The 25,525-nt window shown below is 36.7% G+C and overlaps 1 long non-coding RNA gene across 1 annotated transcript in view; it reads right to left on the bottom strand.

Annotated features, from left to right (window-relative positions):
• Nucleotides 1-13,113: 13,113 nt before the first annotated feature.
• The window catches only part of LOC139146377 (uncharacterized), a 37,810-nt gene continuing 25,398 nt past the window's right edge, over nt 13,114-25,525 (bottom strand). Inside the window, exon 3 of the long non-coding RNA XR_011555137.1 lies at nt 13,114-13,345. This is a non-coding gene — a long non-coding RNA (uncharacterized lncRNA). The remainder of the gene's footprint in view (nt 13,346-25,525) is intronic.

Genomic DNA, 25,525 nt, shown 5'->3' with positions numbered 1-25,525 from the left:
TGTAATCCTTAGGGTCTATATTTAATGAATTTTGATGTTCCCAAAATCAAATCGTGTCCCATGGGGTTCATTTGGCGCCATCTTGGCCGCCATCTTGGACGCCATCTTGGATTTCAACAATGGGGTAGGCGTCACGTATTTACCGCTCAATGGAAACAGAAACAATGAAATACTATAAACGTTACATTTTTAGAAAGCCAAGATCATGGCCTTTTCATTGATATATAACTTAATAGGGATATATTAATATTCGAACGTCGATTAGACTTTATATCGGCCATTGACCGTAAATCGTAAAATTTGCTAAATTTCACACTCAATAATTAAGTTCCCGTTCCTCCAAACAATTTTTCATAAGGTATTTATATATTTTTTGGAAGAACTCAGTGCAATAAACAAGAAAAACAACATTAAAAGTATGTGTCTTGAGATTTAGTGGGTGCATGAGCTTGTTTTCTTATTACGCGGTATGCCATATATCCGTGTGTAACATAAGGGGTAGGGGTAATGTTTCCCTTTCTGTTTCGAATCATGAATGATGAAACCATAAAAATGTTACATTTTTGAAAGTGCTGCATCAGACCTTTCTAAAATATATAGATTTATGGGGAAAAGTTGCATATTTAAAAGTTACAAAGCTTAAACCTTTCAGTTTGTGTCGATTTTAAGTGATTTTTTAAGAACGAAATTACAACATATGGGGTAGGGGTAATGTTTCCCTTTCTGCCTCGAACCATGAATTATGAAACCATATAAATGTTATACCGTTTGAAAGCTCTGTAATAGGCCTTACCAAAAATGTATAGTTTAATTGGGAAAAGTCCATATTTTAAAGTTACAAAGCTTATGCCTTTCAGTTTGTGTCGATTTAAAATATTTTTTAAGAACGAAATTACAACACATGGGATAGGGGTAATGTTTCCCTTTCTGCCTCGAACCATGAATTATGAAACCATATAAATGTTATACTGTTTGAAAGCTCTGAAATAGGCCTTTCCAAACATGTATAGTTTTATGGGAAAGTCCATATTTTAAAGTTACAAAGCTTATGCCTTTCAGTTTGTGTCAATTTTAAGTGATTTTTAAGAACGAAATTACAACATATGGGGTAGGGGTAATGTTTCCCTTTCTGCCTCGAACCATGAATTATGAAACCATATAAATGTTATACCGTTTGAAAGCTCTGTAATAGGCCTTACCAATCATGTATAGTTTTATTGGGAAAAGGTCCATATTTTAAAGTTAAAAAGCTTATGCCTTTCAGTTTGTGTCAATTTTAAGTGATTTTTAAGAACGAAATTACAACATATGGGATAGGGGTAATGTTTTCCGTTCTGCCTCGAACCATGAATTATGAAACCATATAAATGTTATACTGTTTGAAAGCTCTGAAATAGGCCTTTCCAAACATGTATAGTTTTATTGGGAAAAGTCCATATTTTAAAGTTACAAAGCTTAAGCCTTTCAGTTTGTGTCAATTTTAAGTGATTTTTTTGAACAATATGCACACAACAGTTAGTCCGTTGGCCAGGTATCGAAATCATCCCCTCTAAGGCATTTTACCCACTATGATTTTCTGTTAGCTAGTATTCTCAGCTGTCATAATCTGCTTATTTTCCATTTAACTGATGGTGTGTGAGAGTGTAACGACTTGTTTGTGAAGGACTGTCGCGCCCTCAGTAGTAAAATAGGAATGGGTTAGGGGTAACATATTTACTGCTACTCGGAAACAAAAACAAAAAGTACCATAAACAATACATTCTTAGAAAGCCCAGATAATCCCCTTACCATTGGTATACAATTAATTTGGGATAAATCGATATTCAAACATCGATTCGATTTTATATCGGACATGAAATGTAAATTGTAAAATTTGCTTAATTTCAAACCCATAATTAAGTTCATGTTCCTCCAAACCATTTGACAAGGTATTTATATATCATTTGAAAGAACTTAATGCAATAGAGAAGTAAAAAACATTAAAAGAGTGTATCTTCTTGAGACTTAGGGGGTGCGTCGATTTTTTCCTAATATATGGTATGCCGTACATCCCTCTATAATATACATTTAAGGGATAGGGGTATGGGTAATGTTTCCTCTCCTATCAAACGCAGCGAATAAGGAAGCCACATAAATATCATATCTCTGAAACACTAACACAGTTGTTTTCCAACAAGATATGCTTGATGGGGTAAACTAAAAAAATTATGCAGTGACAATGCCTAAACGCAAAAGTTTGTGCTACTTTACTGACATTTACTTGTTAAAAGGAACATAGAAAAATACTCAATAGGCATTAAATAGCACTAAAAAGTTAAAATGGTGGTAATAAAAGACGTTTTACTCATTTCAATAACTCAAATAAGGGAAAGAAGGTTAACAGCTATAATATGTCAAAAATTATATATTCCAAACCCACAAACACTAAATTGGATGTCATAGTCGTCATACTAAGTTGATATGACAGCAGCAACTATCGATCCCTTTTCTTTAATGGTATCGCGAGAGATATATAAGCAATAAAGCACAACTTTTTAAAAGGATACCACACGGTTTCGACCAGTAAACAACATATACGCACGAACTTCAGTCGTGTGCATAAGGAGTAAAGTGGTCAAAACCGAGCTCGAGTGGTGTACCCAACTTATAGAGGTTGTTTATCGCTATATTATATCAGTATATTGAAACTTGTGATGAAAATAAAAACATTGTGAAAGAAACCCACTTTGGAGATAGGAATGGCCAATTTTACAGTATGTCATAAATATATGCACAGTCACGTGACTGTCTGGGCAAATCAGAGCTCACTATTAATAGTGTTACTTTAATACCACACGGGAACACGAGAGAATCTTTTATCGCTCAAAACCAATCACCATAATCCACAATATAGCTTCTCCATACTAAGATAAGATGGATCGACAATACTTTACCTTCCTTTCAAGAAAACAAGAGATCATAACCAATTTTTCGAAATTATTTACAACGCAGAACACTATATACTCCCAATGAGGATTACATTTTCGACTGGGTACTAAAATTCAATAGCAAAATAATTCTGGAACTTAAACCCGAAAAGCCAAATGTCACAGAACGCATTCAAATTACGCAACTAAATAGTAAACAGAAGGCAGACAAACACTCTCTACATCGAGCAATAAGAAGGCGAGACAAACCTCAGAACATGACTAAAAAGGCTTATATTCCCATTGACACCTCAATGTTTAAAATGCCTTGTGAGTGAATCTATCATTAGTTTCTTATCATGGATGACATTTAACCAATGTTAGACCCTGACGTCTTTGAAGCAAAGACCAAGCAAAGATACCATTCCCACCAGCATGATCGAATCAGAGAGACTAGATTGATCTAACTTTCGAGCTAGATCAGCCACCAGCAGCTGAGAAAAAATAAGTCAACATAATCATCAGAGTCAAGCGAGCTAGACAACGGCTTCACACATTATACTCCACAGAAAGGACATTCTTACACAATTCACAAAAAGCGTTCAAAAGCTTCGTTAAAGGCATTGTTCGTGATCCCAGGGACGGGCATGGCTGGTTGCGTGGCAAATGCAAAATATTAGTCATGCTGAATCAAGGTGTAATCAAGTAATAGCTTATTTATAGATTGGGAAAATCCTAATCCTGATAGTAATGATGGAATATAAACTTTGTGAAAAGTTGAGAAAATTTGCCACTTCTTTGATTTGTATGTTTTACATTCCATGTTGTACAGTACTGCCTGTACTATACATGAACAGTCAATACATCCGGCAAGTATACTGTGCTGTTCTTTTATAGTTAGGTCCCCGCAGTCCGAGATAAGTCTTTCAATAGTGTCAACCGTTCTCTTCGATTACTGTAATCTACTCCAATAAATTCCCATTTAACTCATTTGTATGATTACAGGGAAGCCTAAGCCTATCTCTTACAATCTAGGATTTGAGATATTTGACAACAACATGTATGCATTTTTCATATTTTTCATAGGCCTAAATAACACACAGAAGAAAGTCATACTCAATGTTTTGTCCAATTGAAAGTCAAATTTTCACCGAAACAAGTAGAGGTGGCCATCTGTAAGCCAAACGAGAATTAATATTAGCAAAGATGGATATTAATTAAGCCTTTCCCATTTCCGATCCCAGTTACTCATACAACGGGGTATAAGCGAAAGCCAAGAATATCGAATGTGTTGAAACCTAAGTGGCCCCTATTCAGTACCACGTAGCCTACAGGTACACCTTAAAGAATACTTACCAGGCCAAAATACCGAGTGTTGAATTCCTTCAAAAGTGGCAACACCTGGAAAGACACTGCGGCAACCAATTTATCACCCTGATCTCTAACTATTTACCTCTACACCCAATAAAGCACCGGGACTCAAGACAGTTGTACATCACAAACTTAAGAGAGCGATCGAAGACACTCGCTACACTGAACGCAGGATTGAAGGATGCAAAGACGATTCTTCAAATAGGCAAAAAAGAGGCTAAAAACAACACAAACATTCACAGCAACGACGATAGGTCGGGTTTTCTTCCTATACTACGGTACAAAACCAAACCAAAGGGTCTTTCAAAGGCCACCGCACTTCCCTTAAAGCCCGGCTCGAAATGGACTGGGATCATGATTAGTGCCAAGTTTGGTTGGGCGTTTTGGGGCATGGCTCTGCATAATGAGTCTGTTGGTAACGGTTGCGATCGTTCGCATTATCTGCGGATCTGTTTGCTCTCAGATCACGCTCAGGCTCGGACTAATATAGATACGTACAGCCTTCGTTCCCAGGTTCGTTTCAGTCATGCCATGGCGAATACTCGAAATAAAAAAGAAAGGAAAACTATCAACTTAATCAAACAAGAGTTTGCTTGAATGAATTTACCGAAGTTTCAGGCCATATCAACGTTCATTATGTGAATGATTCGGCTACTGACCGCCATGTACATACGAAATATTATATTGGCGCCGTCTAAAGTCGAATAATCAAAAAAATAAAAAGCTTATATCTGGGCTTTCTAAGAATGTATTGTTTATGGTACTTTTTTGTTTTTGTTTCCGACTAGCGGTAAATATGTTACCCCTAACCCATTCCTATTTTACTACTGAGGGCGTGACAGCCCTTCACAAACAAGTCGTTACACTCTCACACACCATCAGTTAAATGGAAAATAAGCAGATTATGACAGCTGAGAATACTAGCTAACAGAAAATCATAGTGGGTAAAATGCCTTAGAGGGGATGATTTTGATACCTGGCCAACGGACTAACTGTTGTGTGCATATTGTTCAAAAAATCACTTAAAATTGACACAAACTGAAAGGCTTAAGCTTTGTAACTTTCAAATATGCAACATTTCCCAATAAAACTATGCATGTTTGGAAAGGCCTATTTCAGAGCTTTCAAACAGTATAACATTTATATGGTTTCATAATTCATGGTTCGAGGCAGAAAGGGAAACATTACCCCTACCCCATGTGTTGTAATTTCGTTCTTAAAAAATATTTTAAATCGACACAAACTGAAAGGCATAAGCTTTGTAACTTTAAAATATGGATTTTTCCCAATAAAACTATACATGTTTGGTAAGGCCTATTACAGAGCTTTCAAACGGTATAACATTTATATGGTTTCATAATTCATGGTTCGAGGCAGAAAGGGAAACATTACCCCTACCCCATATGTTGTAATTTCGTTCTTAAAAAATCACTTAAAATCGACACAAACTGAAAGGTTTAAGCTTTGTAACTTTTAAATATGCAACTTTCCCCATAAATCTATATATTTTTAGAAAGGTCTGATGCAGCACTTTCAAAAAATGTAACACTTTTATGGTTTCATCATTCATGATTCGAAACAGAAAGGGAAACATTACCCCTACCCCTTATGTTACACACGGATATATGGCATATCGCGTAATAAGAAAACAAGCTCATGCACCCACTAAATCTCAAGACACATACTTTTAATGTTGTTTTTCTTGTTTATTGCACTATGTTCTTCCAAAAAATATATAAATACCTTATGAAAAATTGTTTGGAGGAACGGGAACTTAATTATTGAGTGTGAAATTTAGCAAATTTTACGATTTACGGTCAATGGCCGATATAAAGTCTAATCGACGTTCGAATATTAATATATCCCTATTAAGTTATATATCAATGAAAAGGCCATGATCTTGGCTTTCTAAAAATGTAACGTTTATAGTATTTTATTGTTTCTGTTTCCGTTGAGCGGTAAATATGTGACTCCTACCCCATTGTTGAAATCCAAGATGGCGGCCAAGATGGCGCCAAATGAACCCCATGGGACAATATTTGATTTTGGGAACATCAAAATTCATTAAATATAGACCCTAAGAATTACAAAAATGTAGGTTAAAAAAATACATCCATGGGGTGCATGGGAACCCTACCTTCCGACCCGACTAATAAGTTTCCTTACTATGCCCTGTTTGACCTTACACTGTTGTCAAATTAGGTCAATAGGTATGGTCCATTTGATATCCTGTTTGTGGAGGGGGTGGGGGGTAGTCTGGAAGATTTTTAAAAATATCTCCCAGCGAATGTCAACCAAAAAAAAAAAAGCTAGAGGGGGCTTAGGAAAAAAAGATGGCTCACTAAGGTGAAAGAAAAAATCCATCAAAAGTTACTTTCTGGAACACACTTTTTATATTTAGGGCGCCCTTCAGGTACAAATTGAAGACTCTGTCAGATACAATCATGGTTCTTTGGCCAAATATATTTTGGGCGTGCTATATTTAGATTTTAATGTCTTCCTCATATAGCTCGATCCCAAAGGTGTAATTGTGGTCAGGACATGTAGCAACTTTGGCTTTTTAAACTTATATATAAAGGAAATTGAGGGCAACTTCACACATCGTTGTCTACCATTATTAATGATGTGGTATATTGACTCAATCAATGTGGTTTGATGATATGGAGAAACATGGCGAGACATCGGTGAATCAATAGTGCTTTGACCCTGGTCCTGTGATCTGGGTCCCCGGGAGAACCAGTGATATGTTACAGTGATTTGTCTTAAGGGAGCCATCATTATTTACAGCCAGGGGGTCACTCAAATATTGAAAACTTCAAGGGGGTTACTCAAAATGTAGAGGGGAAGAAAGGGGGTTACTCATATTTGTGCCAAATAAATTGAACCTCTCAAATTGCCACAATGGCACATCAATTTCTCAAAATTTTCGATGCAAGGGGGGTATGCCCCCCCACCTCTCGTGCTCTGGATGTGTTCTAACAGTTTTACTAGTAAAACAATGAAAAAAAAACTCTCACATTGCTCCATTGCACACATAAATGTCTTAAATATTTAAGAGGATCTAGGACAAAAATGTTGTAATTTCATCCTTTATTGTCACAGAAAAATATATTTAATTGACTTCAGTTCAATAACCATTTTGAACCATACCGTTCTCAGGCTTTTCATTACAAGCTACATGTTGCAGCTGGAGAAATAACACAAGCCTTTCACAGATTTTCCACTCCTGCGTATCCTTGGTCTTCAATCTCTGGCAAACTGAGAACTGGTTTTTACAAAATGTATAGTCGTTGTTTGTTGTTTGAATATTTTGACTCAAACATTGATCATGCAAAAAATGTAATAAAAATATCAGTGTTCAATGTCATTTTCAAACCATTTTACAGAGTCCAAAATAAATTTAAACACCTCTCAGATTGCACCATTACACACATCAATTTTCAATACGAGAGGGGGATCCCCCTCTCATGCTCTCCCCTTGGGGTGTTTTAACAGTTCTATTTAGAAAAAAAAACACCTCAGATTGCACCAGACTGTAGCATTTCACACATCAATTTCTCAAAATTTTCCATGCAAGATAGGGACAGACCCTCTGACACTTTCCCCCTGAGCATCTTGCGTGTACTTTCCCCTTGTACTTTCAAATTCTGTGAAAACCCTGTAATGATTCACATCCAAATTAAGCAATACTATATGGTTATAGCGTGTGAGCTTCTATATCTGTGTATTGTTGTCACTTTGTGTTGTATTTTTGTATATACATGTATTGGTATTGAACTTTTCTCAGTGGGGGGAGTCAGTCAAAATTTCTGAGTTAGAGAAGGCGGTTACTCAAATTCATCATGGCTGGCAGGGAGGTACTCGAAAGTTTGGAGTTTCCGGTGAAATTTCTCCACCCCCTGCCCCGGCCACAAAAAATGATGGCTCCCTAACAGTGTTTTGGAACCAAACTACGGTTCCTTCATCAGTCGCTCAAATTGTTTTGTTTTCCCAATTGATAGTTGGACGGTAAATGGCAAAATATATGTACAAGTATTTTGTTCCAACTGACAAATGGTAAATTGTAAATACCGGTATATGTACAAGTATTGAATACAACTGATTATCTAATGTGCAACATTTTACTCCACACACATTAGAGGACTGTACATTTGTTGTTGGAAAAAAGTATCCAAATGAGGAGTACGAGAAAAAAAGGTTACCAGTAATCAGAGAGTGAAACAAAAAGCAACCTCTAAAATCTTCCAGGACCCCCCCCCCCCCCGATATCAAATTGTCCACCCTTGTCCCCGATTGGTCATCACCTGCACTGAGGTCGTGTGCAGGTACACATGCATGCAGCTGTTGTGCAGGTTTTGTTCATTTCTTACATTCACCACAACTGCTTTCCCTGCATACTGTTTCCTGAATGGTCAGTCTTCACACTTTATGAATAATACCTTCCAGGTAATGATCAAGTATAAATTTAGACTTGCCAAGGTGTTCAGGTCAGTCATTTCTTGGGCTGGCAGTCAGTTGCAGTCAGCTCTCTTTGAGGTAAAATAGCTAAATTTTCTTTCTCTCTCATACTCTCTTCCTGCACTTGCATTTACTGACTGCGAAGATGTCACCATCTGAGGTGAGACTTGCCTGTGTTTTAAACTGAATATTCAACTGAATACAGTACTGTTTCTTCATGTTCAGAGGAAATTGTCTTTGAACACGGATATGTTGTATGAGGCGAGGCCTGATAAGTTTCTGTTGGACTACAACTACAACTATGCACCATGAAGAAGTTTCAAATTTCAAAGTTACTTACCTGTGTATTTCTGACACAATTTCAAATGTGTGTTGAATTTTCATTGTAAATTTTATGCTGTATTTGCTTTACCCTGAAACTTTCCTTCAATTTTGTATAGTTGCTATTCAGAACCGTATGTGCATGCGTTTTGTATGCACTGTGTAATTACCGAGTAATGGTGTTGCTCCTAGATAGAGTTAATAAAGCGCCAATTTTAATCACGCACGTGTCAAGAAAGTGTCAATCAGGGTCCCAAGCTAGGCTACGTAGGAGCTGTGGATCCTACAAGCACATTTTTTTCAGATTTTCCATTGGTCAAAGCCACTAAAAGTTTAATGACAATAGGTCATCAGTGCATTATTTAATACTTTGAATAAGCCATGTCAAGAATGACTGTTCTGTAAACAAATACTGTCATTCACTATTTGTTTTGTATGTTTTATTTTTACAGTCCCTGCCAGTATGATGATCCATGTCAGAGTTTCCAATATCAATTTGGAGCAACTTGCCAAGCAACACCCTGTGATACAATAGAGAGTGATTGAAAATAATGCCTGATATGCTGGACAAACTGATGTCACTTGTAAGTTACAGTCCTCCCTCGAGGACAATGTCTAAAAACCTAATGATACATTAAGTAAACAAAGTAAAACTAGAAGGTTGACTTTGGAATACAATTTTACAAAGTTTACAAATAATTTAGAAGTTATATAGCAGAGTTTTAATTTAGAGCAGATTACCCTTAAGGATAGGGGTCGTCACATCTACTGTTGTGCATATTGGATCCATACAATGTCTGTTGCCTATACAGGTATGCACAACATATCCCAACATCCCTTGTGCACATCCAACATTTTAAATGGAGGCTGTACCAAAACTGGTGACTGCAGCCAAAGCAACTAAGGGACACAACCAAATTTTATTTGGCAAAGTCTTGTAGCAATTGGAAAGCTACATAACTGGTGAACTGCGAACATGCATCAAATGCTGAATTTGCTTTTCATTTGCTTGACATTCATCACCAATTTCTAGGAAGAGGAAGTGTTTATCAACAAGAAAGTCACACAGATGCAGAGAGGACTACCCCTTCCATTTAACAATTTTGGTATTTCTTTAGTGCTGTATATACCTACTATGTAAGTGCACGTTAGCTGTTAGCAAGAGTTTGTATAGCGCCACCAGTGTTGGAATTTTACTGCTCAGAATATCACAATTCTTGGGGAGATTTATTAAAAATTTGTCTTGCAAAAAGGTGTACAATTTGTGTGTCTACTTCATTGATATTTATTTTCTACCGTTTGCTAGCAGTTGACTTGTTGTCCTTATTTCAAACAGACAATTATGTTTGGTAATGTATATCAGTGATTTTCAGTCAGATTTACACATAACAAAAGTTTCCAGTAGGGCTCTTATCCAAAGAGTATATGCTATGTGATTTCACATGGTTTTTAGTCGTCCGGGGGGACTTATAGATTGGATCATGTCTGTGCGCACCTGCGTGCGTGCGTGCGTGCTTGCGTCCGTCCGTTCACGCAGATATCTCAGACACGCCCTGGTCAATTTCTTTCAAACTTTCTGGAGTTCTGGACAACATGCTGTAGTGAGTATAAACTGAACAAAAATATTGTCAAAATTATCAAGGTTAATACAGCTACTGCCCTGCTACTGCCTACAGGCATTGTCACTGTATACTAGTAGTGGCAGAGATAGCTCTTACTCTAATGTAGTTAAAAAAGAGTTTGGATCATCGGACTCTCATGACAGTGAAACATACCTGTAAACAAGATCAGTTCTCCATGATTTTGTGGATACAGGGGTACACTCAAAGTTGACAATTTGAGTTTTACTCTGAAAAATGTACAAATTGGGACATCTTCATCTTGCGTTGTATTTATCACGGAACATTAGGCAATCATGACGGCATATATATACTTTCACCAACTAAAATTCTGAAATTTGACAAAAGAAATGTGATTTTTTTACCCCTTCCTGAGATTAATGATATTCTCTCATAGCCATGTTTATTTTATTTACTTTTTGCACTGCATAAAAACCCTATAATACTTACTGTATTAACATGACTATTGCCTGTATTTTAGCCGAAGAGTGCATATACAGATGAATACAGTCAAGAATCCATTTTTTGTATTCAGCAAGCCTGTATTCATGTGGATTCATGTGAATTCACGTGTATTATACTATAATACAGGCAACTCATTAATGTGAATTTATCTGAATTATTGGGTTTTCATGCAGTGTTGAGGACAAATACCACTGCCTTTCCACAAAGCCAAGGTTTTTTTAAAGACTTTTGGTTTTAAAGTTTCCATACAGTAAATAGATGATACAAAACAAGCACTGGTACTATAAGAACTGGAATTTCATATCTGAAGTCAAAAAATGTGAATGTATGTAATTTTAACTTGTTCAACCAATTTATCTTTCCCCACAACTGTCAAGCCATTCTACTCCAGTCATACAGTAACCATGGAACCAGTGTGTTCAACCTTGTAGTAGCTGTACTGTCTCTCTCTTTGGATGTCCTATTGTAAATGGATATTCTTTCATTTGCTCTACAATGACAAAGCAATATACAACTACCAAAATATAACTTGAAAGATATTTTCTTTTAACAACCGGGTTTGTTGCCATGGTAACAAGTAGAATATTCATGGTTACAAAATGATACAGATAAGGTGTTGCGCTACATGTACTGGTATGTTCAAAAGTTTATGATACTGCCTTTCATGTAGATGATTCTGCCTTACATTGCCTTTCTCTATCAAAAGTTAGAACTAACTTAATATCTACCTCAATTCTCTTTTTTAAGAGGAAAATTTGAATACAAAATTCACAATCTTAGGATTGTCAGGTCACGCAGCTGTCATGGAAACAGCCTATTTATATCAATTCCATTGGTCATGTCAACCATTTCCATCAACTTTATTTCAAATTGACAATGGCTGTGAGTCACTATTATCCTAATTTAAGCTTTAATGGTTGCACATGTACATCAACTCCAGGCCCTTGCGAAAAGTATGTATGCCAGTGTCAATGTAACACTTGACAAATTCTGTCAAGTGAGGGTAATCTTTTTAAGAAAATGGGTACAATAGTGACTGACTTCATGGCATGATATTTGCATTCGTAATTACTGAACAGAAATATACTGTCAATGAAAAAAGTATCTTACGAAACTGCTCAGTGGTGTTTAAAGTTGTCACCCGCCAAGCAGACACAAGGAAATTGAAAGAATTATCCTTCAGCACCACTTGCAGATCCTCAAATTCTTTCCAATGTCAGCTCTGGTCTTCGCTTCGATATAGTGTGTATGTGCGATGTATGATGGTGAGCATGCGTGCGTGAGTGCTTCACGAACTCTACAACGTGTTGAGTGGTCTCAGTCAGAAAAATGTAACAACTTAGCCGGCTATTGAACCACTCTTTGAGTGGAGATTTAGACGAGCGGTTCTGTCTGTGGCCTCTCAGCTAGGCGACTGATGCCGTATGTTGTGGGTTCGAATCCGATTGAAAACTAGCCGTATGCATTATAAAAATAATTTTTTTAAGCAATTGGGTTATCAAGTTTATCTTGTTGAGTAGATTTGTCAGGAAAAGAATTTAAAGTGTTTCAGTGTATGGGATTATGTATACCAGTACTTGTGATGACATAGTCATTTAGTTTCGTAAATTATCTGGTATATTTACAAGTTAATAAAAACTTTTGAAACATTTGCCAATCACCTCTATTGTCTTAAAGAGGAAATTAAAGTGATACTATTTTTCTGACAATGCGCAGCATCTGAGAAACTCTAGCTGATTGGTTGGTAGAGAATATCATCCATATGTGTCATTGATGTGTATGAAAATCTTTGATCATTGATGTAGTAGTCAACTTTCTGTTTCCTTCCATAAATTTCTCGAAAAAGAGTGATAAATGCAGCAATTACGCTTCTGATACACTAATGAGCAACACCGTACACTGTACATATCAATAGCTAAAGACGGACACAATCATATTTTACATCGAAGGAGTTTCCACATGTAAAACAAAGGTACACTGTACGTCACAACGACGTTTTTATTTTAAGGTTGCATATACGTCAAAAGTGAAATATATAAAACTGTTGCTCAAATCATTGCTCAAAACAGACAAGTAAAGAAGGCAAATCAAATGGCAAAATGAACAATAACTTATAAAACATGAAAAAGCAAGCTCTGTCAATCATAATTCACTCTTTTCTTCAAACAGACTCTGATGCGATGTTGCCCACCAATTCTTCATGATCTGCAATGCAATACTTATGAATTAATGTGACATAAATCAATGAAAATCTAATGTACATTATGAATACATCAAGCTTAATGTCAATAAATGGCATGACTTTGCAAGATTAAATTGTTCAGCTTCATTGAAACTCCCATACAATAATATTATGTTGTATATTGAATGAAGGCAAAGGGATAAACATTTAAAAGCCAACAATCACCACCAATTGTGATGAAGTATCCTCGGACAAATACCGTTATAAAATATTTATAATTTTACGGAGAACTACTGTTATAGCAGCTTGTAAACATGAGTTGTTTCAGGAATTTTGTGAAACTTGATCTGAAACTAAAAAGACGAATCTTTCTTTTGCTACAACAGAAATGCCTGTTTACAAAGAAACATGTAAGCAATGTACAGAGCACAATAACCAACCAGCCACAATGTCTATCAAGTTTGATCAACATCTAGTACTGGTACAACAATGCATCATCTTGTGGTAATTGATAAAATCGATATATGTAGTCAGATTAAATATGTGCATACAACTGCACCATGCTTACTGATAACTGCTCTGCACCTCAGTCAGACACTAAAAAGTTGACAATTTGCACAGATGACAGGCAGACACTTCAATTTACTTAACTTAAAGGTAATATGCACCTTGAAAGTTAAAGATTTAAACTTTTGCTCAAACTTTTCTCAATGAAATTTTGACAATTCTCTATCAAAGCACAAAGAAAAATCAGAGGTCACTGTGCAATTTTGGTAATACAGAGACAAATTACCCAAGATTTCTAAATATTTGAAATTTAAAATGGCTGCTATCCCTGCATAAGCTCTAGGGGACAAAAATTTTCAATTTTCAAAAAACTAAGCGAGTGAAAAATTCCCTTTTACCAAGAACTTTATGCAGATAAAAATGGACAATGAAATTAATCTTAATGTTGCCACACTTGTGTAATTGGTTTGTAAAGTTTTCAAAACTTGCCTAAGAAGTTGCACTGACTTCTTGTAACTGTGGTGAAAATCAAAGAGCTTTTATGGACCCATAATAAACACACACCAGGGAGTACACTTTCCAGTGCACTTCACACACACAGAATCATATTACATTCCTTATAATACCGCCGCTCTGAGTTACATTATATCACAGCTGAGTCAGAGTCTAGTTGTCATTAGCGTAGTGTTGCTTTTGCATTGTATGAAGTTCTTTGGCAAAAAAATCATGATCCACAGCAAAAGAGGTGTACATACACTAGAAGCAGTATATACACGTGACAAAGTTGTCGAAAAGTACGGGGATAGAAAGTCAAGAAATACACACAGACACTAATCAGTCCCTAATACTTAATTGCTTTATCTCAACAATTACAGCTGAAGCCTATAATGTGAAACAACACTATCATCCGTCTGTTGTTTGCCGCAACCAACTAAATTAACCGACTCTGTGGTAAATTTTGAAACAACTTTACAAACCGATTCCACAAGTGTGATAACATTTAGATCAATTTCACTGTCCATTCTTATCTGTGTACAACAGTAAAATGAACCTCCATAAGTGGTAGATCAGAAGAGAATTGATTAAATTGGAAGCCTGAATTTCTGTCCTCGAGACGTGTTCTACCTTAAAACGGTATTATTTATATTGTGTACCTGACTACAGTCTCAATCATTCCTCCTCCTTGTTAACCTGTTTGCATGGTTGCATTACTCATAAAACTTTGTGGCAGAAGAAACTTTGACAGACATGTTCCTCACCAACTGACACAAATACATCAGGCATTGCTTTAACATTACGAATAGGTTGTAGGAGCTCCTTTCCCATACATAAATCTGTCAAGCATTGTAATTACAGATAAACCATGACTAGAGTCTATAGTTGTCTTTAAACAGGAACTTCCAATATAAAAGCATTATTATCGTAAATCTATGCAAATGTAAAAAAGACATGCTACTGATCAGATGTGCCACTTCTGGTCCAATAATTCCATGATTTTGCCATGTTTCAGGGGTGTATTGTCATGAATCTTGCACATGATATCTGTAATATATAGCGACTAAACCTAAGTAAAAAATAAACTGATAAAATGACCAATTTTTTTTTTATCGCAGAATGCATCTGTTCCAAAATGTATTCCCTCTACGACCGTTTAACCTCTCTTTGCATGTGTCACGAAAGTGCCAGTCATATGATCATGATTATTCAAATTTACCGTATGGTCAAAGCAATGCTATGAGAATTCAAAAACTTCCGCCCAGTGTATGCAAATGGCCGCGTCATCAGTAATCCCCCTTTTGTGTGCCCACGGTCTTGTAACAGTCTGGGTAATGTCCATATGGAGGATAGTTGGGAAAAGTAAATGGCGTACCGTATATGTAATGAGGTTAAGGCAAGAACCAATCACGTACTGTATATGTAACGATGGTTAAAGGTTACGTTGGTTCGCTTTGAAATGTTATGCTGATATCGCGATCTGACCTGACAGATCCACTGATCGAGTGAGACTGTTGGCTACCCAGAAGTGTCTCAGCCCGAGTTGATTTGCGACGTTCTACCATCTTAAAAATTGTAAGATTTCTTCAGGAATAGTTTTCTGAGTTTTTTTACCCTTGACCATGTTCGACAAAGAGTTATTGGACGTTCTCTTTTCCAGTTTTTTATTAACTTCTCGGCGATTGATCCGGCGCACGGTTTGCAGAGCGAAAGGTCGATCTTACCAGGAAATGCATGCTGATCGAAAAAATTGTGCTCCATCGTGCTCCGATGACCGACAAGAACAGTGTACCCATCTTTGCAACACTTGAAACATTCTCCATACTACAGATGGCAAGGTTAAATTGAAATTTGATCAAAAATAGGCGATATTTGGCAACAAATAATTTACTGTAGATTTGCAAGGGTCAAATTCTGATTTTCTGGGAGCAGTACCTAGCCAGGAAAATGATCCAAACAAGTAATTTTTGATGTACTAACCACTTGTGTCGGTTACCATCTCGACCGTACTGAACATCGTGCATAACGTCTACATCTAAAACTACGAACTGCTAAAAATAAAGGGTGAAATCAAGCCGAAAAGTTCCAAACTCGTTGCAGTCTACAAGCCTTGGTTTGCATGGTTAATTATTCATGACGTTGGCGACGGCAGGTTCACTGATTGGTCAATCATAGTATCCTCTATATGGACATTAACCGGACTGTGTACGTTCCCATTTAAATGTTCTTTGCTTTCAAAACTAAATTTCAAGAATGTCATAATATAAGTTATTACATGCTGCTCCACAGGATTCAATGGTAACTCGTCGATGACGTCGCAAGCCGCATAGTCATCACTGGACTGAAATTGAACCGGGACCATTTTCAACTTGACAACGTTTTGATGTTAAAGTATTAAAACTGTATAACAATACTTTTAATCTATCTATGCGCCATTTGATGTTCCATTTTAACAGATTTTTGTCTAAGATTGAAATAAAGGATTTGATTATCATTTGCCAATAAATCTAAATATTTTGAGTGAACACTTGTAAGAGTAGCCATGTCAGGCCAATTTTAAATATTGGGAGTACAGAATAAGAATGTACTTCAATCTAAAGATCTCACTGAGGGGAACAAAACAAGCCTTGAATGATCAAGATTGGACGAATAGTTCCGGAGATACAGATTTTTAAAGTGATAAATTTTCATATTTTTTTCTGCCGTTCTTTTAAAGTTTTTGACGTTTTTAATTTTAATGAAGTTTTGATGTCAATAAATCAGAAATAATACATAAATAACTTTGATGAGAGCGTAAAACCTGTTGCAATATTCCTTTTGAAACCAATTGTGGCCATTCACTCTAAAAAAACTTATATAACTACAAATTATATGCGGTCAAAATTTGAATATAATCTAATTTCACCGACCGTAAAAACAGTGCGTTCACAGAAAAACTAAGTCCACCTAATTAAATATGCAAATATTAAATGTCTCGATTATTCTTCCACATAGAGATATAGAATTTTCAATTTGTAGGTTTTCAAACATGCTGAATTCAATGAAATCATTCAAAATGGTGTCTGACCATATCCTATGTAGTTTCCCTGATCAGCCTTTCAGGTATGCTAATTTATGCAAATTATTATATTTTAAAAAGGTTTATTCATTGTAAGTTTCTGTAATTAGCAATATGTCAGCTAAATGGGTAACTGCAATCATTGGTGCCAGACTGGCCCGTAAAAATCACTCATAATGTGCGATGTATGCCTTCTGCCACTAAATTTTGTTTGCATAAATTTGTTAACATTAACACTTTCACTGCGTAATTAATTTTTATACGTGCATTCCTGTGCGTAGTTTTCTATGGAAATATGGCTTATAGATATTGATTTACATGCATGAGCTGTATCTTTGCAGTTATAAGAGTATTCGGGACAATTTTTTCAGTGAGTATTGCAATATGACAGACCATCATAGAAATGCACAAAAAGTCACGTGACACACTAGAAGGTCACGTGATCGTGGTGGCCATATTGGATTTTACAAAAAAATTCAAAAAATGTTGCATTTTTTGTTATTTCTATATATAAATGTATTTTTTTCAGCGTAACACTTTAAAAAGTACTACATACGTTTTATTAACTCAAAATCAGTAGGGGAAACATATTCTAAAACATATTCCACATAAATGAGGTTAATATGCATATTTATTACAGGTTATCTTCGAACAACAGGTATCATCCGACATTCAAAAGAGAGCAATATTATATATAAGCTTATATACTGGTAGCAAGTCCGATGTGTAATTGTCATTGATAGATTGGTGTCGTACAACATCGGCAGGATACCCCATCAACGTTTGTGGACGTCCGTCACCGGCCCTTTGTCGCACTTTTCTCTCAGCACGCTCAGCTGGCCTACCTTCCTGTCTTGCTTGCAATCTCTGTCTTTGCTCAACTGGTTCGGGAACATGTTCAAGTTTGGTATTATAGTTGTACTTTGAAATTTGACTTCCGCTATTTCCGTCGAGTTCAGTTTCACAATCAGTGACAATTCCACCACCATCACTGTCCAGAAAAACATGCTCAAGGGCGTAGTCGTTGTTAAACTGTGCCCGCGTCGCCATTTTTAAATACTCTCTGACAGAAAAACAACAACCGATCACACGATCCTTACAAATCACGGCGAAGAAATGACCGAGTATGGCGGCATTTGTTTACAAATTTGGCGCGCATGCTCATTTAGGTTTGACCTCTACCTCGTACGCTAGGCTAGGCTTGAGGAAATAGTCAACAAACATGATGTAGATCAAAGCCAACGTATATCAAACGCATATAAACGCGTACGTTCTTGGCGCGTTTACGCGCCTCCCGCAGTCTGGCCGTTGGCGCAGAATGCGCCCTCCCGCGGTGAAAGTGTTAAAGAAAGTAAAATTTTGTTCAGTTACGAAAATTTACCAGTCCAAAGCATCTTCTGAAGTACAAATCCTGAATCACAGTGGTTTCAAACTTTCCAAAACTACGAATAAATATTCTGCTGACTCGCAGCGATTTTCCAAGGTTGGAACTGATTGGTTGGTGTGTTTGAGTGACAGGCTCCGCCCCAATGGTTTTAGGATAGCGCGCAATCCCAATCCTTGTGGAGCCTGCTAGGGGGATCACTATGCATATATGTTTTGCGAGCACAAGTATTTTGGATTTTGAAGGTCAAATTTCCATTACAATGGTGGATGCTTATCCCTGGAGCCTGCTAGGGGGGTCACTATGTATATTGGCTACTTGCGGGCACAAGTATTTTGGAATTGAAGGTCAAATTTCCATTATGCTTGGGATGGTCAAATTTCCATTACAATGCTTACCCACTTTATAAGCCGTTCACTGGACTGTTACAGCCAGCACTGATGCCGTCCTGCTATGCCTGATGTTACCCCGATGCTACGCAGTCTTTGATGCCGCGCCGTACAGCCGCTCTACACCCACAACTCTCGAATAGTGCCCGGCAGCCCCGTACAGTCAGGTCCCGTCCCGCACAGTCAGGTAACCCAAAGTTTTCTGTTTCTTCTGCAGTGTTCGGAATGTCACATGGGCCTGTCGCCTATCTGTTTATAGTCTGTTTTCTTTTCTGTTCTTGCCCCCTTCCCTGATAAATATTCTGCCCAAAATATTCGCTGTAGATTGGCCCCTAGTACTACACTCGTTCCACCAATACACGGACGCTTTGGTAAAAATGGCTACTCACGTGAAATTTGGCTGAACATGAATTCATGAACTTTCTTGACCCTCAACAACAAAAGTAATATATATAAAGACTTTGGTTCTGAAATTTCATTGAACGAGAGCATGAGTAGCAATATTGCATTATGTAGTACGCGTCGGGCCGACAACTGCAGAGAAACGCTGTGTTCCATAGACATAACGTGTACGGTGTAGTCCGCGTATTGGCAAAATACATCTTTTTGAAATAACGTCATTAGACGCTACTTTCTGGACAAAATGGTAAAATTATTCCCACAAATACAAAGGAGAAAAGTCACTCAGTTAAAGAAGTTTTTCAACAACTCCCCTTTCATAATTTCAAAAACCATAACCAGTTACGACCTTTGTAGCGACCGTGAAACATGGCGCCCAATCGGAAATCCAGCACGTCATGTCTTTTATTTTGCTCACGTTTTCTCAACTTTCGCGATTGATTTCTGTGAACCATGATACAAAATTGATAGTTAACATTTCCCACAATACAACGAAAACTTTGATTGTTTAAAAATCACTGCATATAGAACTCACAGCTAAGCATTTCGGTGGGGCGTCTGTGCCCCCCATCCCCCCCCCCCCCCGCCGGAACGGGTGTAGTAGATTGGTCACAGCAGCTGGGGAATGCCTTTTAGAAAGTTTTGCTGTTCAGCGAGTTCAGACATTGTTCAGACATTGTTATGTTCGCTGGCTGGAGACAAGTGCAAAACCAGAAAAAACAAAACAGTAGGAGAATCAAAATAGTAATCACTCTTCCCCAAATGACATATTCACATAATAACGAACGGTGGCCCCCGTAGGCAGTGTAGCGGAATAATAGAGCATTGTACGCATGGCTAAGCGCACCGCTGACTTGCATCGCCGGCCGGAATGTCACATTGGGCGACCTCACAGCACATTGGCCGGGTAGGTGTATCGTTTTGACTAGACAAAACATTTTAACTCTTAGCGTATTTTTTCAATTTCAGCATTCTAGTAAAGTAGTCCAGAGCATTCAGTGGCAGCCACAGAGTTACGGCAGCGTAGAATATTGCTGAATTGCAATTGCTGTATTGTCCTCTAGATAATGCAGGTATGTTAAAATGTATGACATATCACAGATTATGAAGGGGAACCGGGTTTCTGTGAAAAGTTTGGGTTCTTGAACTGCCTGTGAGATTGTAAACGTGTATTATTATTGTTATCATGTTATCCATCCTTTGAAAATATATATCTATCCCTAAACACATACTGATCCATTGTACTTAAACTTTTTTTCTACAGAAAGTGTTGGATGTTTTGCCAAGTGTTTGAGGTACTAAAATTGATCAAAATAGTACATCCGCATAGGGGAGTTCACTCTTATGCTAGTCATGGTTCAATGATTCGACACATGTTTTGTTTCAGTTTTAAAAAAAGTTTAAACGGTAAAAAAACGCTAATGATTAATGATTAGCCAATGATTCAACAAAAATGTAAATTTACAGTAAATACAAGGTTTGTTAGGTATAATTATATTTCAAAATATAAATAGTTATCATGAGTGCTATGATTTGAAAACAAAGTAGTCTTTTACAGTTTTAGAGAAAGAAATGACTTTATTCTTCATTGGTACTGTTCTTTTTGCCCAGTCCAGTCAAAAGACTCATAAAAATATCATCATAATTCTTTGTTGATGAACATGCAATCAAAAACAGCAGCATATTTTGCCTACACTCGTTTACTGTTTTGTGAAACTTCTTGCAATGCCAAATTTGTGAGACTTCTTGCAATGCCAATCAATTTGATTTGTGAAACTTATTGCAATGCCAATCAATTTGATTTGTGAAACTTATTGCAATGCCAATCAATTTGTGAAACTTGCTGCAATGCCAATCTATTTGTGAAACTTGCTGCAATGCCAATCAATTTGTGAGACTTATTGCAATGCAAATAAATTTATGAAACTTATTGCAACACCAATCAATTTGTGAGACTTATTGCAATGCCAATCAATTTATGAAACTTATTGCAATGCCAATCAATTTGTGAAACTTATTGCAATGCCAATCAATTTGTGAGACTTATTGGAATGCCAATCAATTTATGAAACTTATTGCAGTGCCAATCAATTTATGAAACTTACTGCAATGCCAATCAATTTGTGAGACTAATGGCAACGCCAATCAATTTGTGAAACTTGCTGCAATGCCAATCAATTTATGAAACTTATTGCAATGCCAATCAATTTGTGAAACTTGCTGCAATGCCAATCAATTTGTGAGACTAATGGCAACGCCAATCAATTTGTGAAACTTGCTGCAATGCCAATCAATTTGTGAGGACTTATTGCAATGCAAATCAATTTGTGAGACTTATTGCAATGCCAATCAATTTATGAAACTTATTGCAATGCCAATCAATTTATGAAACTTGCTGCAATGCCAATCAATTTGTGAAACTTGCTGCAATGCCAATCAATTTATGAAACTTATTGCAATGCCAATCAATTTGTGAAACTTGCTGCAATGCCAATCAATTTGTGAGACTTATTGCAATGCAAATCAACTTGTGAAACTTATTGCAATGCCAATCAATTTGTGAGACTTATTGCAATGCCAATCAATTTATGAAACTTATTGCAATGCCAATCAATTTGTGAAACTTATTGCAATGCCAATCAATTTGTGAAACTTATTGCAATGCCAATCAATTTGTGAAACTTATTGCAATGCCAATCAATTTGTGAGACTTATTGCAATGCCAATCAATTTATGAAACTTATTGCAATGCCAATCAATTTATGAAACTTATTGCAATGCCAATCACTTTGTGAAACTTGCTGCAATGTAGACCAACTGTTATGTGAACGATCCAACGATTAGCTTATCTTCTCATAATCTTCCGGATTAATCGTGCTTGGCCATGGTCTAGGTGTGGACCCTATTATTGGGTTCACACCTAGGCCAATTGTATTTTTGGGGCTATTTCTCCCATTCGGGGCAAAAAACTCTGAATCCTATCGATTGATTTTTAATGCAGTTTACCGTGGGGTATGTGACCCAGTGCCACTTTTATATTATACAACAACTGAGTATATGTGAGCGACACCGACTTATTGGTTGTATTGTGTGTCTTTGTGATTCTTCAAAATTATGCAAATTAGATGAAAAAATGCCATTTCTGGTAAAAATCTCCTTCTCTGAAACCGTAAGTCAGATTCATTTGAAACTTTGAGTGGAGATTTTCTTGAGGTGATGTCAGTGATAGTAGTTGAAATTGTGGTGATATATTTGCATAATCGTTTTTTGGGGGCAATTTTTCCCATTTTTGATCCAAAATCTGTTTCTCTAAAACGAGATGTCCAATTAATTTGAAACTTGGTATACAGATATCTAAGGGTAATGTTAGTCAGATAATCGGAAACTTTGGTGAAATTTGCATAATTGTATTTTTGGGGCAATTTTTCCTGTTCTTGGGGAAAAAAAAGACTTTTTCTCTGAAACCGCAACTTGTCAAATTCATTGGAAGCTTAGTGTTGAGGTTTCTAAGCATGATCTAAGTAATATTAGTGAAATTGTGGTGAAACATGCATAGTTGTATTTTGTTGGTTATTTTCCCTTTTTTGAGAAGAAAGCCTTTTTCTCTTCAACCACAAGTGTGATTCATTTGAAACTTGGTATGGAGGTTTCCGGGGGTAATGTAAGTGAGATTATTCGAAATTGTGGTGATATTTGTATAATTGTATTTTTTGGACAATTATTGTTGTTTTTGGAAAAGAAAAACCCTTTCTGTGACAGTGCAAGTCCAATTCATTCGAAACTTGGTAATTGCGGTTCATAGAGGTGATCTCAGTAGGATTTGTTAAATTATAGTGAAATTTATAAAAAATATGAATTTATATAATTTCACAATTGCAAATGTACAGAATTTACATAAATGTACACATAAAATGTAGTTTTCTATTCTCATCTTACTTTTTCTAGTTTATATCGCTCTTGAATGTACAAATTCAAAACAAATGTGAGCGCAGTGTCTTTGACACTATTTGTAGCTCCCATATGTTATATACCTAGCAATGGAAGTTATTTTTATAAGCTGGGATAAAACTATGATAAAACTATGTCTGCATGTAACTAAAAGTGACAATGTTGCTATTTTAATGTAGTTTACCATGGGCTGTGCTGTACTTGTTATGAAACAACTCTGTTCATATGGGAGTGACACCGTCTGTTTGGTGGTATTTTTTATCTATTTAATTGCAGCATTATGCTTTTTCTTTGATTGCAATGTTCAAAATTTTATAAACTCATGTGACCTGCTATATCTTTCCATAGCAGCTGTAAGTTATATGCTGAAAAATTGACTGATGTTACATGTCTGTGTGCAATGACGTCTGTGTACCTGAATGTGAAGTTAAATGCTATCAGAGACCTTCTGTTCAACCTACATGTAGTTGTGGATGAATTTTGAATAAAATGTTTTCCCCTCTCCTAATTCTATTCTAGGGTGCCATCGGAGTTCTACCAAAAATTAATCATGAAGAAAAAACAAGTATGTAACCATATGTAGTAGTCTTTTTAGTCCCCGCGGACGAAGTCCGGCGGGGACTTATAGAATGGGTCCCGTGCGTGCGTCCGTGCATCCAGCCATCCGCAGCCTTTTCTCAGACACTTCTGAAGTGATTATGTTCAAACTTGGTACAAGGATAGCACCCTATGCCATACAGATGCATGTGAATTTGTTTCACAATCCGATCAAATTTGGCTGTGTAGACTGTAGAGGACTTTTTAGTTTCACTCTCCATATATATAAGCAAATCTGTCTGTCCTCAGCTGTTTCTCAGACATCTCTGAAGTTATTTTGTTCAAACTTAGCACAAGGATAGTAACCTACCCCATACAGATGCACGTCAATTTGTTTCTCAATGCAATCAAATTTGGCTGTGTTAGAGGACTTTTTAGTTTCACTCACCATAGACTACCATGTTTAAAGGCGCCCTTCTCAATCCCAGGTTCTCGCATTAGCGAATGTGTCAACAGCCCATTAACAGTTTGTCATTCTTTTGTTTTCCATTGAATATTTTATCAAGTAAATAATATTTATATTAGATAAATCTGATAATTGAGTGGGGGCTTTAAGCAAGTTCTCCATAGACTCGCATGTATAAGCAATTCTCCATAGACTTGCTTGTATAAAGAAGTTCCCCATGAACTTGCATGTATAAGCAATTGCAAAAATGATGCAGTGACGGTTTTTTAGTCCCCATGGATTAACTCTGGCGGACTTATAGATTGGGTCATGTCTGTCCGTCCGTCAGTGCTTGCATCCGTGTGTCATGCAGATATCTCAGACATGCCTTGGTCAATTTCTTTTTAAACGTCACACAAGGATAGTACCCTACCCCCTACACATGTTGATTGGTTTAGTGAAACGATCCAAGATGGCCGCCAGGCAGCCATTTTGTTACAATTTTTTCATGTTTTAAGCCATAACTCAGGCATGTCTCAATAGATGTCTTTCAAATTTGGTACAAGAGCATTGACCTATATCATACATATGCATATTGAGTTTTGTTGTAATATGATTGGACATGGCAGCCTGGCGGCCATTTTACAATTTTTGGGGTTTTTAGCCATACTTCAAGCATGTCTCAACCAATTTCTTTCAAATTGGGTACATGGGCATAAATCTTTGTCATACATATGTATATCTAATTTTGTTTTGATATGATCCAAGATGGTGGCCATATTGTTGCAATTGTTTTTTACTGAAGCCATAACTCAGACATTTCTCTACCGATTTCCTTGTAATTTGGTACAAAGATATAGATATATGTCATATATAGGCATGATGACTTCTGTTGTGATATAATCATATATGGCCGCTTGGTGGTCATTTTTTTGCAATTTTTTTGTCTCAACTTATTTCTTTCAAATTGGGTACAATGGCATTGATGTGCATGTTGTCTCTGATTTAACATATCAAAATTTCGAGCGGGGACTGTGTCAT

Source organism: Ptychodera flava, chromosome 12 (assembly GCF_041260155.1).
Source record: "Ptychodera flava strain L36383 chromosome 12, AS_Pfla_20210202, whole genome shotgun sequence".
Taxonomy (NCBI): Eukaryota; Metazoa; Hemichordata; class Enteropneusta; family Ptychoderidae; genus Ptychodera; species Ptychodera flava.
This window is presented reverse-complemented; position numbering and strand designations above follow the sequence as displayed.